Source organism: Mustela nivalis, assembly GCF_964662115.1.
Source record: "Mustela nivalis genome assembly, chromosome: 14".
Taxonomy (NCBI): domain Eukaryota; kingdom Metazoa; phylum Chordata; class Mammalia; order Carnivora; family Mustelidae; genus Mustela; species Mustela nivalis.
In genome coordinates, this window is record NC_139033.1 from 64,309,351 (window position 1) to 64,325,268 (window position 15,918).

A 15,918-nucleotide genomic window follows, 5' to 3' on the forward strand; every position below is an offset into this window, starting at 1 on the left:
CAAGTTTGCCTCCCCCCATAATCTTTTCTTACTTCAAAGTGTTTCTCTTTGAAACAGTTTTGTTAGGATTCCTTTGGGAATAGCAGAGCTATCAACCAAAACTGTACCACTGATCAAACACAGTTTTCAAAATTAGTCTTCATAGTGATTCATCTAAGTACTTAAAAATTCTCCTAATAGAATGAAGTGATTTTCTAAGTGCTGAATAAGATTTGATCTTCAATTACCTCCACTTCAGAGCTAAAGCTGATTGTTGAAATGCTAGACAGATGGGAATCAGATGACAGGACAGACTGAACAGGTAAATAGGAGAGGCAAATGATCTACTAATTAGAAACCTCTTACATGAATATATTATATTATAGTTATATTAATATATTATTATATTAAATAAATACTATTCTTCATATATATGTGTATCTATATGCAAACATACATATACTATGAAAAAAATACCTTATTGAGAAAATGACAAATTTCAGGGTTATTATTACTACTATTACTAATAACTACCATTGTTACTCATAACTAATAACTAGTAACATTGTTACTAATAACTACCATTTACCCAACTTCGATTGGGTTATAAACCATGTTAAATAAATACTTTACATATAAGATCCCATTAAATTTTCACAACAATCCTATGGGATAAGTATTGTTAGAAAGTTAAAGAGATATCTCTTTTCTGGTTAATATCAGAAAGGGTGGAAGAAGCAAAGATAGAAATCATGTATCTTTTCTTTTTTAAACCTGTGATATAGTCACTCAGTCAATATTTACTGAATATCAACTGTATCCTAGGGTCTGTGGTAAACATAAATAGAAAACTAGATAGCCCTCTCCTCAAAGAGTTGAGAGTTCTAGGGGAGAAAATGTTTAGAAATATTTAAAACCTGATGTGATAATTGCTATATGTGCTTTGGATGCAGAGAAAGGGAGAGATTAACTTCCTCAGGAGATTAGGAAATATTTCCCGTGAGCTGAATCTGGAAGAATAAAGGTAGTCATGGGATATGAGGCTGCTGGTTATGGGCTAAAGATTGAAAAACTTTGGTGGACTCTCCTATGGCCTAAGGTTCATTAACATAGAATCCCTCAGAGCTGAACACTTTCTTGGATGGTTTCAGAGCATTGTGAGTCACCTGAAATTTAATGTAAACTCTGGTACTTATAGTTTTCTGGGAAGTTCGTATGTATTGTCATTTTGGATAGTTTTCTGGGAAGTTCGTATGTATTGTCATTTTGGATCTTTGATCCAAAAAGGTTAAAAAGTAAAGCTATAAATAAAGGGAAAACAACAGAGATCTTTGAACCAAATAATGATGTCCAATTTGCCTTTTAGAAACACAACTTTGGATGTGAGATATAGAATAGATGGAGGAAAAGGTCTTGAAAGGGACACCTCTGAGGGGATTGTTGAGGGGATATAAATGGGAAAAGAAAAGAACTTGCACTCAAGTAGTAGCAGTGGAGATGGAAAGGAAGAAATGGACTTGAGAGCTGTGCTTATGGTCTTGCGACTAATTGAATATAATACACGATGGAGAGGGAGCCAAGGATGAGTTCCATATCTCTTTTCTTCAGGGCGGGGTAGAAAGTTGTTTGGTCAAAGACAGAGTCCAAGCTTCATTCACCAGACATTGCCAAATACTGAATTCATTTTGTTCTAAAACTTTGTTGTGGAGTAAGTCAACATTGATGTAAGATGAAGATGAGAATGAAGCAGAGTAGGACAAGGAAAAGAGGAGAAGAGGAGAGAGAGGAGAAAATATCCTCTCCTCTCAAGTCATTTTTGAGGGAGAGTCAGATCGCACAGGGTCCTATCAGCCATCATAAAACAGGCCTTTATCCTAGGTGAAATTTGGAGCCACTGCAGGTTTTCAACAAGGGATGACCATAATCTGACTTACATTTTACAAGCATCACTCTGACCTCTCTTTATCGAATAAACTGTCAATGAATGGGGTTGGAAGCAAAAAACCAACTGTGAGATGATTATAATAATTCAGATGAGACAGAATGGTGGCTTCATAGGGGGGATAGGGGAAGGGGTCAAAGTCTGAAAAATATTTGAAGAGGGAACTAACAGAATTTGACAACAGATTGGATTGGGGTAAAAGAAAGAGTCAAGTAAGACTTAGGCATTTGGTCGGAACAGCTGGGATAATGGACGTGCCATCAACTGATAAGTGGAAGGCTGTGGAAGGGTTATGACTGAGGAAAGACCTGTGCGATTTGGGGGTGTTAAGTCTGAGATATCTATACGGCATCAAAGTGGAGTCATCAGGAAGGTAATTGGATATATGACTTAGTATTCGTGAAAGAGATTTGGACTAAAGATACAAATTTGAGACTTTGTCAACATGATAATCGTTATTCAAAACCATAAGACAGCTGAGCCCAATAAAGATCTGAGTGTAAGTAAAGAAGAGAAGATGAAACACTGAGGTGCTTTTGTGGTAAGGAGTTGGGGGGAAGAGTAGGAACCATTCTTCCACTATTTCTCTTAATTATATATTTTTCCAACAATTTTTTTATCAGTGTGGTACCTAAGATCAAGAGCGTTAGCATAAGAGAGCCTAAGTTTAACCCCTATACCCATCACCTATTCATACCTGTGTGAATTTAGTAAATTGTTTTATCCTCAGTGCTTGTTTTCTCATTTTTTAAAATGGAAATTATAAAGTACCTAATTCATAGATTTGTCATGAGATTATATGATGCAGTACATATTTAAGGTATATAGAATGGTGCTTGGCACATAGTAAACACTCCATAAATGATAGCTGGTATTATTATCATTATTTTGCTGTTTTCTGTCCCCTGGGATGGAACCAGGGAATATCCATGCTTTGAACTAGAGTCCTAGTAATACTTATATAAAGAATCACAAAGAATATGAGCACTTAGAGGCTGAAATTCAACCTAAGACCTAGTGTAGATGATGGGATTATCCTCCAGGACCCTCACACTCTCTTATGGCTCAACTTCTTCTCCATCCCTGCTCCCTTCAGGCTTCCCCCCCTCTCCCCTGTTCATCAGGAGCCATAGCCCTTGATGCCAGGGGATTGGTTTGTTGTAACCTTGAAGAAAGGTTTTTTGGCTTTTGTTTTTGCTGTTGCTTTGTTTTACTAAGGGCTCACATTGTAAATGCTAAGTGTATCCTGCTGCTCCTTGATGGCAATCTAAAACACAAGACCTCAAAATCAGAACTGGATAATCCCTGTCAGTCACTAATTGAGACCCAACATTCAGAGTCTACCAACATGGGTCTATGTACCTCCTAATGGCCTCTTCTTGTCATAAATCTGGGAAGAACAGAAGAATTGTAATTTCTTTGTGAGACACAAGAGGCAAAAACCTTATAAAAAGTTTCATAACTTTACATTGTATGTAAAATGCAGCTATTCTTGGGCTTCCTCATAAAAATAATATGTGCACGTAAATTAAAAATATATGATGACAAGGAAAGAAATATTGGAAAAATATAATTAAAAAATACTGTAACAGCTGACAGATGAGTTGGCTAGAAAAAAAAAGTGCAGCTACAGAAGACAGTTCTGAAAATAATGAAGCAACCGAGAACGAAGTTAATGAGATTGAGAAAATGAAAAAAGAATTTACAGTACTATCACACAAACACAAAATCAAAATATAGGCTCTAATCTGATGTATCCTTATTAAACAGAAGTACAGCTAGCCCTCTTAATTTCATCAAGGCACTAAATGATTTGGTGTGTATCTAGAAAACAGGTTGAGTTATGGAGCCTACCATCTAGACACATCAGCAGTCCTCAAAGATCAAGCTGTCTTTATGCCTACATGTGGTTCCGAAGCAACCCCTAGGCTACAAATGAGACAAAGTAAAAATATAAGGAAACAAGAAAAGAGAAAGTCCATTTCTTTGCCATGTGTTTCCTTCCTAGCTATGGGACTCTGATACAAGAGTGGGCATTCTATAAATCTTGATGACACATGTTGACTTTATTTTTGTGCATTATTTCAAAAGCCTAATGCCATATCTATTGTGAAATGCAGGTAGGCTGGTGGTCTTTCAAAAAAAATCTGAGAGGAGAAATGGGACCAAGCTGAGTGATGACTACATAAAAACAAAATGTGACCACCGTGTAATATGACAGAAGCATCAGAGATGCATGCTTACAGAAAGGGTATGGACATGGGAGCACCTAGGGAGGGGGCTTCTGAACTGGTACGTGAAGTTGAAAAATTCAAGAGGAAACCACTTGGAGGAGTAAAGAGTAAAAGTAGAGTAAGGGAGGTCATACCAACAAGGCCAGAGGAACTTGTTCCCATGTTACCACCTTTTTGGCTTGGCTCAGCAGGTTAAGTGGGAAGCAAGAAGAAGCAGTGGAAAAGGCTGGAGATGTGAACATAGACCAGGTTGTGTGTATCTACTAAGGCATTTAGATTTTATCTGGAATGTAATGAAGCACCTTGGAACAATGTAGATAATGGTATGACCATTGTGGAACTTTAGAAACAATTCTGCTGATGTGTGAAGAATGCTTTGGAGGGATTAAGGAGGTGATCTAGTGAAGACGAGGGCAACAAGACCTTAGATTAAACACTTCCTAGGAATAGCAAAAATAAGATGTAGAAATTGAGAGCTATTTAGATGGCAGATTCGAGCTGTGGAGTCTAGTTATTGGGAAAGAAGAAGAAATAGGCTTTCAGGCTTGCAATTTGAGGGAGTGGATAGCTGATGGAGTATTTATGAAGATAAGGAATTCAGGAGAAAAAGGTTTAGAGTGGCAAGGAATGTATTTGTTTATTTGTTTGTTTACCTAATTATTTCAGTGGGCCTTGGTGATATATGAACAAAGAGGTAGAATATATATTTATGAAGTCCTTGAGAGATAATTTCACTACAGCTTTAGATCCGGGGGCAATGTAACATATTAACGTGTAATTAAGTCATAAAAATAGATGAAGTTGTCTTCATAGCCCATGAAGAGGAACGAGAATAAGGAAACCAATACAGGACCATCTTTTAAAGGGTCAGTGGAGAAAAAGGAATCTTTAACATGGATTTAAAAAGAACAAGGAGTAACAAGATCCAAAAGATCATAGAGCCTTAGAGGCCCAGGTTAGCCCCAGTCAACAAGCCCAGTAAGAAGAGGGCTCATTACATCCACTGAATCTGGCAACCAGGAAGTTGGTGGTGACTTAACCACAGGAGGTTCTGAAATGGGTTAAGGGAGTGAAAACAGAGAGCATAACTTGAAGGCAAATCAGGATATAGTTACTTTGGTTTTATATTTTTTAAAACAGTTTTTTACTTAAAAATGTTAAGTCATTTGCCTATTTTTTTTTAAGGCAAAGGGATGGACCAGAAGAAATAGGGCAGTTACAAATAATGAAAAATGAAGAGACGGCCATTTGAGCAACATCCCAGAGAAAAGGAGGAGGTGGGATTCACTGCCTGTCGAAGTAGTTCCAGATATTCCAAGTAGATCTTTCTAAACTTTGGTTTACTTTTTAAAGAAATGGAAATAGTAACCATTGCTACCTCATAGGAAAGGTTGAGATAGTTGTTTATACCATCATTATTGTTATTTCTACTGGGATGGCCATGAGAATTAATTAGATAATGTAAATAAATTGCTTAACACCAGTTATGCATATTAAGATAGGACTGCTACTGGTATAATTAGGTGTTCATTTTCTCCTGACCAGAACTGTCTCATCACTGCGACCATTGATAACACTTTCCCAGGCCACAACCACTTCCTCCAGATTAGTCATACATGTCCTACAAAGAGAAGCTCAAGTTAGATAAATTAAATTAATCTGCAACATCCCACTGAACTCTTAACACACTGAGTTTCCATACCACACAGGTCAACACTTCAATTTTCCCACCTACATCGTGTTGGATTTAGTCAGGATAGGCTAGGTTATACTTCGGTAACAAAATAATCCTAAAATCTCAAGGCCTAATACAAACATGTTTGCATCTGCCCATTCTCCATCCCCTTCAAAAAAGAACCCCAGAATTCATGTTGAAAACCGAATGCCCAAGGTGATGGTATTAGGACGTGGGTCCTTGGGGAGGTGATTAGGGACTAGTGCCCTTATAAAAGAGACTCCAGAGAGAGCTAACTTGCCCCTTCTGCCATGTGAAGATACAAGGTGAAGTCTGTGACCTGGAAAAGGGTCCTCATTCATCTGTGCTGGCACTCTGATCTTGGACTTTCAGCCTCCAGAATCGTGAGAAATAAATTTCTCTTGTTTATAAGCTCCCTAGTCTGTGATATTTTGTTATAGCTCCTCGAATAGACTAAGACAGCTATGATGCCTCCCCCACAACTGCTACATCAGAAAAAGAAGGGAAATGGAGACTTGTGTCTCAGCTCTTAAATGCTTCCCTCAATAAGTGACAACACATCCCTTCACTTGCAAGTTTTAGCCAAAGTTCAAGGGATTGAGAGTTCCAGTTGTCTCGTACTCAGAAGAAAGCAGAGTCAGAAATATTCGTGGGGATATCTATTACAAGGAAACTGGACTCTAGAGACTTTAAAGTTCTTCTAGATCTATTATTCCAATTGGTTCATATGTGTTTTCCTTTTCAGTAAGGTTGCAAAATTTTTGTGCACAGGGTTATGTCAAGTACATCTGATATATGACTCATAACACATAGCCTAGCATTAGGTGCATGATAGTCACTCACCAATTAAATGAATGAATGAGGCTATTAGGATTTAAGGACAAAATGGATCATTAGTCAAATTGCTTTTATTATATATCCACTGTGTCCAAAAAGTATATATTAGTGTTGTTTTATTTTTAAGAGAATATAAGAGAGGTAGTCTCTATTCTTTAAAAAAATAAAAGTTTATTCCCTTGGGGCACCTGGGTGGCTCAGTCAATTAAGCTTCTGACTCGTGATTTCAGCTCAGGTTATGATTTCAGGGTCCTGGGATGGAGTTCCAGTAGGGTACCACACTCAGGGTGGAATCTTCTTGAGATTCTCTCTCTCTCTCTCTAAGATCAATAACTAAAATCTTTTAAAATAATAATAAAAAGTTTATCTTTTAATTGGCTGATAAATTGGGTATAATTTTTGGAAATCACTAAGTAATATATACATATGGGCAAAACAGTTTAATACCCTTGAAGGTGACCTAAGAAATGGTGCATTGTGGGCCCTTGTTTTTCCAAGCTACCGACATTTTACTTCTAACACAAATGTGACTTCTTTCTGGGTACTGTGACTCCTGTGGGATAAAGTTTTAGGCTTTATAGCTGGAAAATGCAATTTGCTATCTTGGATTTGCTTTGGCTGAGTAGTTAAGCCAGAGGATGAGCTCATTAATAAAGTCAGCTGCTATGGGGAGTGGCTAGTCCAGAGAAGGGTGGTGAGTTCCAGGGGGGTCAAAACTGCCCCTTCATTCTCTCCTGTAATTTAACAAGGCTAATTGGGGTTGGGAGAGTCCTCAGCACAATTTTCTAACTTAGAAATTATAACTAAGATCTTCTGTTTGTAAAATGTCAACTGAAGAAGAATAAAGTCTCTAACCATCTTGGGAGGTTGTGTGAATAGACAGAGGATGTGTGTTTTCATGCATGACAACGAAAAATGAGGCTCACAGAGAGAAATCCAAACCACTTCTGGGATAATCACCTGTTGGGTCTCTTAGAAACCTGAAAAGAGTCTGAGACTTAGGATTCTAAAAAGTCACTGCAGGTCCAAAGGCCATTGTCTTAAGACAAGTTGGGAGGGAAAGACTTTAGTTTGCACCCAAATTGTGGAGCATCTATTCCTAAAACACTTTGTACAACTTGTTGCCTCCTCTCTGGGAAGGAACAGTGGTGGAGATATCTCAAGGAGAAAACTGACTAAATAAATTAATTAATTAATTAATTAATTTAAAGATCCAAATTCATCAGACAGTGAAACAAAGTGCTGGGAAGATACATGACCTAAATTGGAAAATTGTGCCAGAAGATGATGAATGGATTTTACTTCATGCTTATGAGAGTTGTACTGATGACAAAAACTAAAGAACACTGGCTTTATGGAAGCTGTTTTCTGATCTCAGTCCCCCTAGACTATAAGATTGTGAAGACAGGAAGAGAATCATCCCCCACCTCACATGCTCAGCGTAGAACACTTGGCATGTTGTAGATGTTCACTAAATATCTGTAGAATGAATGGATGGATGGATAAATGGATAAATGAACTAATGGACAGCCTTACTCCAAGCCTTATGATATGGTAAAGTGAGAAAAGCAGTGGGCAGGAAGACCTGGCTTTAGTGCAAGCTCTGCTACAAAGTAACCAGCAGCCTTTCACAAATCCCTTAATCTCTTGGGGCTTCGGTTTTCTCATCCATGACACGGGGAGTCAGGGCTGGTTGATCTTTTGTTTAAACATTTTTTATAAGAATTTATTTATTTATTTGACTGAGAGATAGCACAAGTAGGCAGAGCAGCAGGCAGAGGGTGAGGGAAAAGCAGGCTCCCTGGGGGAGCCCAATGTGGGGCTGGATCCCAGGACCCTGGGATCAGGACCTTGAGCCGAAAGCAGCTGCTTAACCAACTGAACAACCCAGGAGTCCTAAGGGCTGGATGATCTTTGATGTGCCTTTGGGTCCTGTTAACTGTGGTACCTGTGCAGACAATTGTCCCCTAAGCTTAGTTAGGAGACATAGGAAACTTACCAGAAATTTGACATCAAGGACAAACTATGACCTTCTGCCTGAAGTTCCATTTTGTACTTTTTTGAGACAGAGAATTAAACTTACTGAATGATTCATTGTCTGAGCCATAAGGGTAATTCTTTTAGGACTGTGTTTGCAGTTTGAGCACAGGGACCCAAATTTCAATTTCTGAATCTCCAGTAACCAGCCCAGTGCTTTTGATGAAGGAATAGATTTTTTAATTGTTAAATTGAAATTAATTATATTATTATATTCTTAATTTTCTTTCCTCAAATGTAAAAAATGAGAGAACCATTTCTTCTAATTTCCCTCATCCATCTATTACCAGCCCATGCCCCCAAATCTGGGTAGAAAACAATCCAGTTTAATCTTGGGTTGTTCCCAAGTCATTCACTCAAAGGACTGTGCTTATCAACAGGTAAAATGCATCACCTGGGTTGGACTATATAATAAAATGTAGATCCCTAGATACAGCTCTAGACTGAATGGGAAGAGTGTCTCCTAAGGCTTGAGAACCTCTCTTTCTGGGCTGGTGGTAAGAAGGAAACAGTACCATTGGGCAATACGGTGGTGGTAAGATCTCAAGTTGATCTCAAGTTAAGACGACATCTTATCACGCAGAATGATGCAAGTTATAACGGAGACATTCAGAAGATAGCATCAAAATGCAACAACTGGGCCCCCTTCTAGGTCTCTGTGTGTTCCAGTTCACTCCGGCTGGAGATCATTTCTGGTGCTCTGATCTGATCTCTGATAGAAGCAGAGGAGTGACTGAGTTGCCAGGATTTTAGTGTCATTGAACAAAGACAAGCTGCAGAAAATGCTGTAAGTGGGAATCAAACAATATCCATGTGACTCAGAGTTGTTTATAGAAAAAGGTCTCTTTTTCATCTCTCTACTGAGACAGGAGTTGCACAGTAAGGGGCACCTGGAGTTAGCTGTAAATCATTTCGCTTATTGTCATTTTGAAATATGCAGAATGGAGGAATGGAGAGGAAGGGAACTCAGCTTTATTATACTGGAGTCAACAGCAGCCTCTCTTCCTTTCTCCACTTCTTTTCATGGTGCTAACATTCCCTCCAGGGGCCACCTGGAGGATAAGAACATCCACTGTTCTCATCAAATCCTCTTGCAGTTCATTTGGTTTCATATATATATGTATACCCTACCAAGGCTCAGGGACCAGGTGTGTTGGCTTCATCTCTGACATCATTAGAATCTGTTTCTGTCCTCTGCTCATTTGTCTTCATAGCATTCCCCATGGGTGGATTTAATTCCCAGCTTTAGAAAAGGCAGTTCAGTTCGGGGGACTTTTATGAGAGATATTTTATAGGATAGGGATCTAAGAAAGGGTGAGGAGTGAGTCTAGGAGGCTCACAAGTTGGCATGAAGTCACTTATAGAAATAACTTTAATCAAGGTAGACACAAACAGAAGGCTAGATGAGGGGAGCGATTAATTTCAACCAGCAGGATTTAGAAGGACATTTTGGAGCTGAGCCTTAAAATTTCGACCTGAAGAATGAAGTGGAGTGGCTGAAACCATATAGTAATAGCCACGCCCTGGAAACTCTAGGTGCTGACTAGATCAGACAACCAGAATTTGAGGACAAGCCTATAAAATAACACCCCCTTAAACTGAAGCAAATGGAATGAACAACAATGACAAAAAGGTGCCCCTCGGCCAAAGTCACCCGCGATCTGTGGTTGGGTTGCTTTAAATAGGGAATCTCTTGAGCTCTACCTAGATTAGATTGGAATGCCTCTCAAGTCACTTTATATAAAAGCTATGGGATCTTCTTATACTCATTAAATTGACTAAAGGATAAAAGGGGTGAATTATGATCTATAAAGTGTTAACTCTGATGTCATAACTAGAATGTGGGGATCTGCACAGAATTCAGCAAAATTAGGCAAAGAGCATGAAAGCTTTTCTGCTTTCATTTTAGGCAATTATCTGAGAGAAGTCTCTAAAATAATTTATGTACCATGTGTAGCTCAACCAATCTTAAGACCCTCTAAGTCTCTTTGTTCTAATGGTAGGTTCAGTTATATTTATGTTTAATGTTCTTGTTTTGCTTAATTTCATAATTCTCCATGCTACAGTTTTGTGTGTGTGTTTGCCTTTGTCCTAAGGTATCAAGTATATACTATCCACCATGTACAGGCATTATGGTCAGGTATTACTTATAGATTTTCCAGACATTTTCATCTACAGATAAAGAAACCAAACCAAAATCACCTATGAAGAGATACCTTAGAGGGGAAACATTAATATACTGTATTAAATTTTCAGCTAACTATAACATGGTTTTTCAGTGGAGTAGAAATCTATACTTTCATGTATTTTTGTATCTGCCCAATGGATTGCTACAGCTCAATTTCTTGTATCACATTAGTTTCATAACACAAGGGAGTTTCTATCTTTTTCTAACTCCTGGACAGGCGGAAAAAAAAAAAAAAAAGATTGCCTAAAGAACATGAAATTGCCAACAGTTATGTGTATTGATGCAACAAGAGAGAGCTTGACTAAAACTCATGAGAGCAAAGAAATTCAGAGTTAAGGTTAAAATTTATTACTTAACTCACCCAGCGCGCCCTGCAGGGATCTCAGAGCGGTGGGTGGTCTCTCATTCCAGATGTGCACAAACTCTAGGCTGTGGGAGCAGGCATGGAGAAGAAGTTTTAGGCTTCATTCTGACTTTGTTCATTTTGAGCAAGTATAGAGCTTCAGGTCAATGTCATGAGTTCAAAGGGTGTTGGTAGAGCATGTCTCTCCCTCTTTTCCTTCCTTCCTTCCTTTTGGTAGCTTAACAAGCTTTTGATATTGCTCCTGGGAAAACTAACAGTTGCTTTGGGACCTAAAAAAGACCCCTGTGCATGCTGCCTAAATTCCTTTTGACTGCAGGTAAACCAAAAGTTATGTTAAATGAGAAAGAAAAGGTAACAGCTGCTGAAATGTTTTTGCTAGCCCAAGGAGACTTCATACCGCCTATCGCAAGCTGATTGGCAAAATCTTAACCTTCTCTGACGTGTAAAGGTAAGAAGGAAAAATCCTAAACCTTTTTTCAGGGGTCCTATTCCTTTCACAGTTAAAAATAATATTTTAAAAAAATGTGGGAGATGATTTCTCTTTTTCTGTTATTTGTCAAGGAGAACGGTCTGGTAGTAAAAGAACAAATTGAAAGGAACTCAGGTAGAAAAGGCCTGAGTGCTGGGAATGTAATTTTACAAGACTCGTTTCCTTTGCTCTGTGTTTTTCTCCTTGAAGGAGATAACTTGATTTTATACTTTACTGTCTTATTAACAGAATGCATTTTGGAACCCTGCCACCGCTAACAGTATCAGAAGGATTTAAGGCTGCTGAAATACACTTGAAGATTTAATTCTGCTGACTTCAGCTCGGATCTGGAGTAAAATCTAACCATAGATTAAGTGTTTAGCACTGTATATTGCGACTGTGCTCCTGGTTATAAATACTCGTGTCTGTTTCTGTTTCAGACAGCTCTCCGTAGGTTTCCCGCTCAGGGGGGCACACAATGCTTGCTTCCCAAATAAGGTTATTCTCTATAAGGCTACCCCTTATATAACTCTTTTTATAGACTCAGGCCCCGCTTGCTTCCCAAATAAGGTTATTCTCTATAAGGCTACCCCTTATATAACTCTTTTTATAGACTCAGGCCCCGCTCTGCTGTGCAATTCATTATAAACTCCCTCGTGCGCTTTGTGATAACAAACACTGGGTTACTGAGAAGAGCCTTCTAGAGAGGGAAGCCTGTATTTCCTCCCAGACAATATTTAATCTCATAGCAGCACAGACTAATAAAAGCAAAAGATCAATACAAAGCTGTATTGCTAGGATGAAAATTTACTCACATAGTCATTCGTATCACAGGAACATCTGGTTAAAGCTTCAGGGCTCCCTTACTTTCTTAGTTATGATTTTATGGGTCTCCCCAGACTCCTTTTTAGGATTTTAGCAGGCATTTATAGCAGGCTGGACATTTTAATCTTTTTAATGTGGTTATCTGATCTCTGCTTGGCTTTCTCGCACTGACTGGTCATCTTCCCCACTTCTTGCTTATTGCGCTTGAATCAAGTTATGATAAGCTCACACTGTAATAGCCCCCAGTCCTAAACGGGTCTAACTTCATGTAAGTGGCCTCCTGAGCTGCTATTTATGGTCATTTCTGTGAGGCACTGTCTTTAAAACCTTGGCATTTAGTGCCTTCTTCCTATCCCCATGACTTGGAATACATAAGGACGATGATAAATCATAGAGCTAGGCCTGTAGATACACTGTAGATACACTCTTTGCTCTAAGAGATTTCGGAGGCCTGAGGGGCAAGCTGTGGAGTTCTGGTTTATGACCCTGAACCAGACGGACATGTATGAGGTTGACCGGATGACTTGGTGCCCCGGGGAAAGCCAAGGCACGATCCTCACGCGTGGTCCTCAACGTGGTAACAGAGTGTGGAATTCGTCTGTGGCTGCATTTGCTTGTTTTCTGTGTGTGAACCATAATGTGGTCCCTTCAGGAGACGAATTGATTTAAAGGTGGCAGGTAGGTGGAATACGAAAATTCATAAGATCATTCCACAAAATGACCTAAAGTATAGAAAGTAAAAGTGAGCATCGTCTTAGAGCTAATGTTTCAACAAATCCAACCACCCTGTGGGGGAGGGGAAGAGTAATGATACTTACAACGCCTACTATGTACCGGTGCCTTAACACATTGGCCTATTTAATTTTACAGTGATCTGAGAGAGAGATGATCTGAACTAGGATTTGCTTCCTGGACACAGACTATAGAGCGACCACATATCATTTCATTGGTTCCTTTTTCCTTTTAACAGCCCCTCTAGGCAGGTATTATGATCGCTCTCACTTGGTAAGGGAAGAAGTTGAGTCTTAGGTTGAGCGACATAGTTGGTTCAAATAGCCAGCAAGTGGCAGCATGGGGATCCAGACCCCCGGCATGTCTACCTCGGCTGCCTTTTCACGTGATGAAGCACGTGATCTCAGTGACTAAAAAGTACATACACAGGTACAAATTTTCTCCTAAAACGTTATCAAATTCTCTTACCATTTTTCTATAATGCTAGGTCATCTACTTCCGTTGAAACACAGCAGACTCATCTCATTTCAGGAGATAGGAGTTACCACAGATGTTCAGATAAAAGAAACAACACATTAATCCACTTAGTAACACATTCTTCAGAGAAGGAAATTGAAATACGGTTTTAACTTGATTACTTTGCTCTTTCTTACTTTAGCTAACCAGAGTTGTCACACACATATTCCCTCTCTCTCTCCTTCTTCCATGATGTCTTGCCTTGGATGGGCTGTGAGCACCCCACCCCCACTCTGCCATTTCCACCTCATACCACAGGTCAAATAAAATGGAGAGAATATTCATTGCAGATGGGGTGGCTTTGTCCTGCATCCATTCTCAAAATTGGCTTCATGGCACAGAAGATGATTTAAGTAAAACCGAAGTAATTTTCAACACCGAAACTTAAGCTGTTTACAATATGAGCCAAGTGTCATTTGTCTTGGACCTCCAGCACTTTCTTGGCACTCATTAGCAGCTCAACTGTTCTCTGGTCACATTAATTAGCTCAGTTGTCCTAGACAGGAAGGATGGATGGAGGGCACAGGGCTCTGGAAACCCAGCCTGCAGCACACCTCGACTCTCACAGACGTTTCCAGGCATCGTTCTGAGGCATATTGTGAGTTGGAAGCACTCAGGGGCTGGGTCGCCTACACAGAGCACTTTAACCCAGTAGGATGGCCAAGCAGCCTGCTCTGAGATGGAGAATCTTGAGAACAGAGGGGCACAGAAAGCAGAGGAGAAGCTAAAGACAGGCAGAGCTCCTGGACAAAGAGACAAGAACATTCAGTGAAAGGAGAGCACGTGAGAACGGGCTCCTCTGAGTTTTAAACCTCACTCATCTCGTCCCCTTACCATCCCTCGCCACCGTTATCACTGGCCAGGCAGTTGGGTGATGACACAATCCCCTTGGGAACAATGCCCAATCTCCCCAACAGCTGTGCCCAGAAGGCCATCAGATCCAGATCCTGGCAGCTGGTGAGCCTGGGCTCAGCCAGCCCCAGCCTCGAGGTATCTTCAGTACCACAGAGAAGAGCATAAGGATAAGGTTTCTGAGGGTTAGGACTTGACTGCAGCTTCCAGAAACTGACTCACACGTACCCACATCTCACACAGAAGGGTTTTCTTTTTTATCCAACAAACACATGCTCCCATTCCTTTTGTGTTTGTAGAAGGAAAGAAGAAAAACCAGCTGTGAGTTTCTCTCCGCAATGCTTTCTTCCAGGACTGAAAGCACTCTTACTGCATTCCTCCCCTGAAGCCCCACTAAGGAATTCTGTCAACACTGTAAAGAAGTCCAGATTGAAAACGGTGACTGGGAAGTCCTTTGTGATTGTTACTTGTCCTGGGGTGGGGATGGCGGTCTTGGTAGGTAGGAAGAGCAGAAAAAATTCTGCCAGCCTCTTTCCATCAGGTTTCGCTTTTAGCTGTGGGAGCAATGTCTAGATAGAGTCAGATCCTGGTGCTAATGAGACAGTTCCAAGCATCTTCCTTATGATTTCTGTATTGCCAGGGGGTTGGAGCCTGGGTCTGGAGTCATACAGGCCTGGGCTTCAATTTTAGCTGCCACGTGTAACACGGAGAAAACCTTCGGACAAGGAGAATGAGTTTCTCTTAGTTTAAATGGACTCACCTAAAATGGGGCTAAAAAAGCCAACTTTGTAGCCTCTTTGTGCAAAGACTAAACAAGACAACGTAGGGAAAGTTCCTAGCACAGAGCAAATGCCCGCTCGGTGGGGGGTTTTCGTAATTAATAAGATTAACATGTTGCATGCACAATACCATTGGATATGCAAATTTCTCATCTTTTGCCTCTTAGAGGGAAGCTTCTGCGGCTGGATCTCTCCATGTGTTGGACACAAAAAGCCCCCTGTTCTGAGAATTGTTGAAATGCTTCTGTCCCTTTCCCAGACTCTTTGCTCCACAGTACCCTGTCAAAACATCTGGCCCCTTTTGTCCCTTGGCTTTCCCTGTGCTATTAAAGCCCTTCCCCATCACGAGACACTTCCTGTTGACCTAAACATTTTTTCTTTTTTAATTCACCTTAACACTTCAAGATGGTTAGAGCCAAAAGGGTAAGAACAAAGATGAAGGTTGAGATTTTCTTCTCCAGCAGCTAG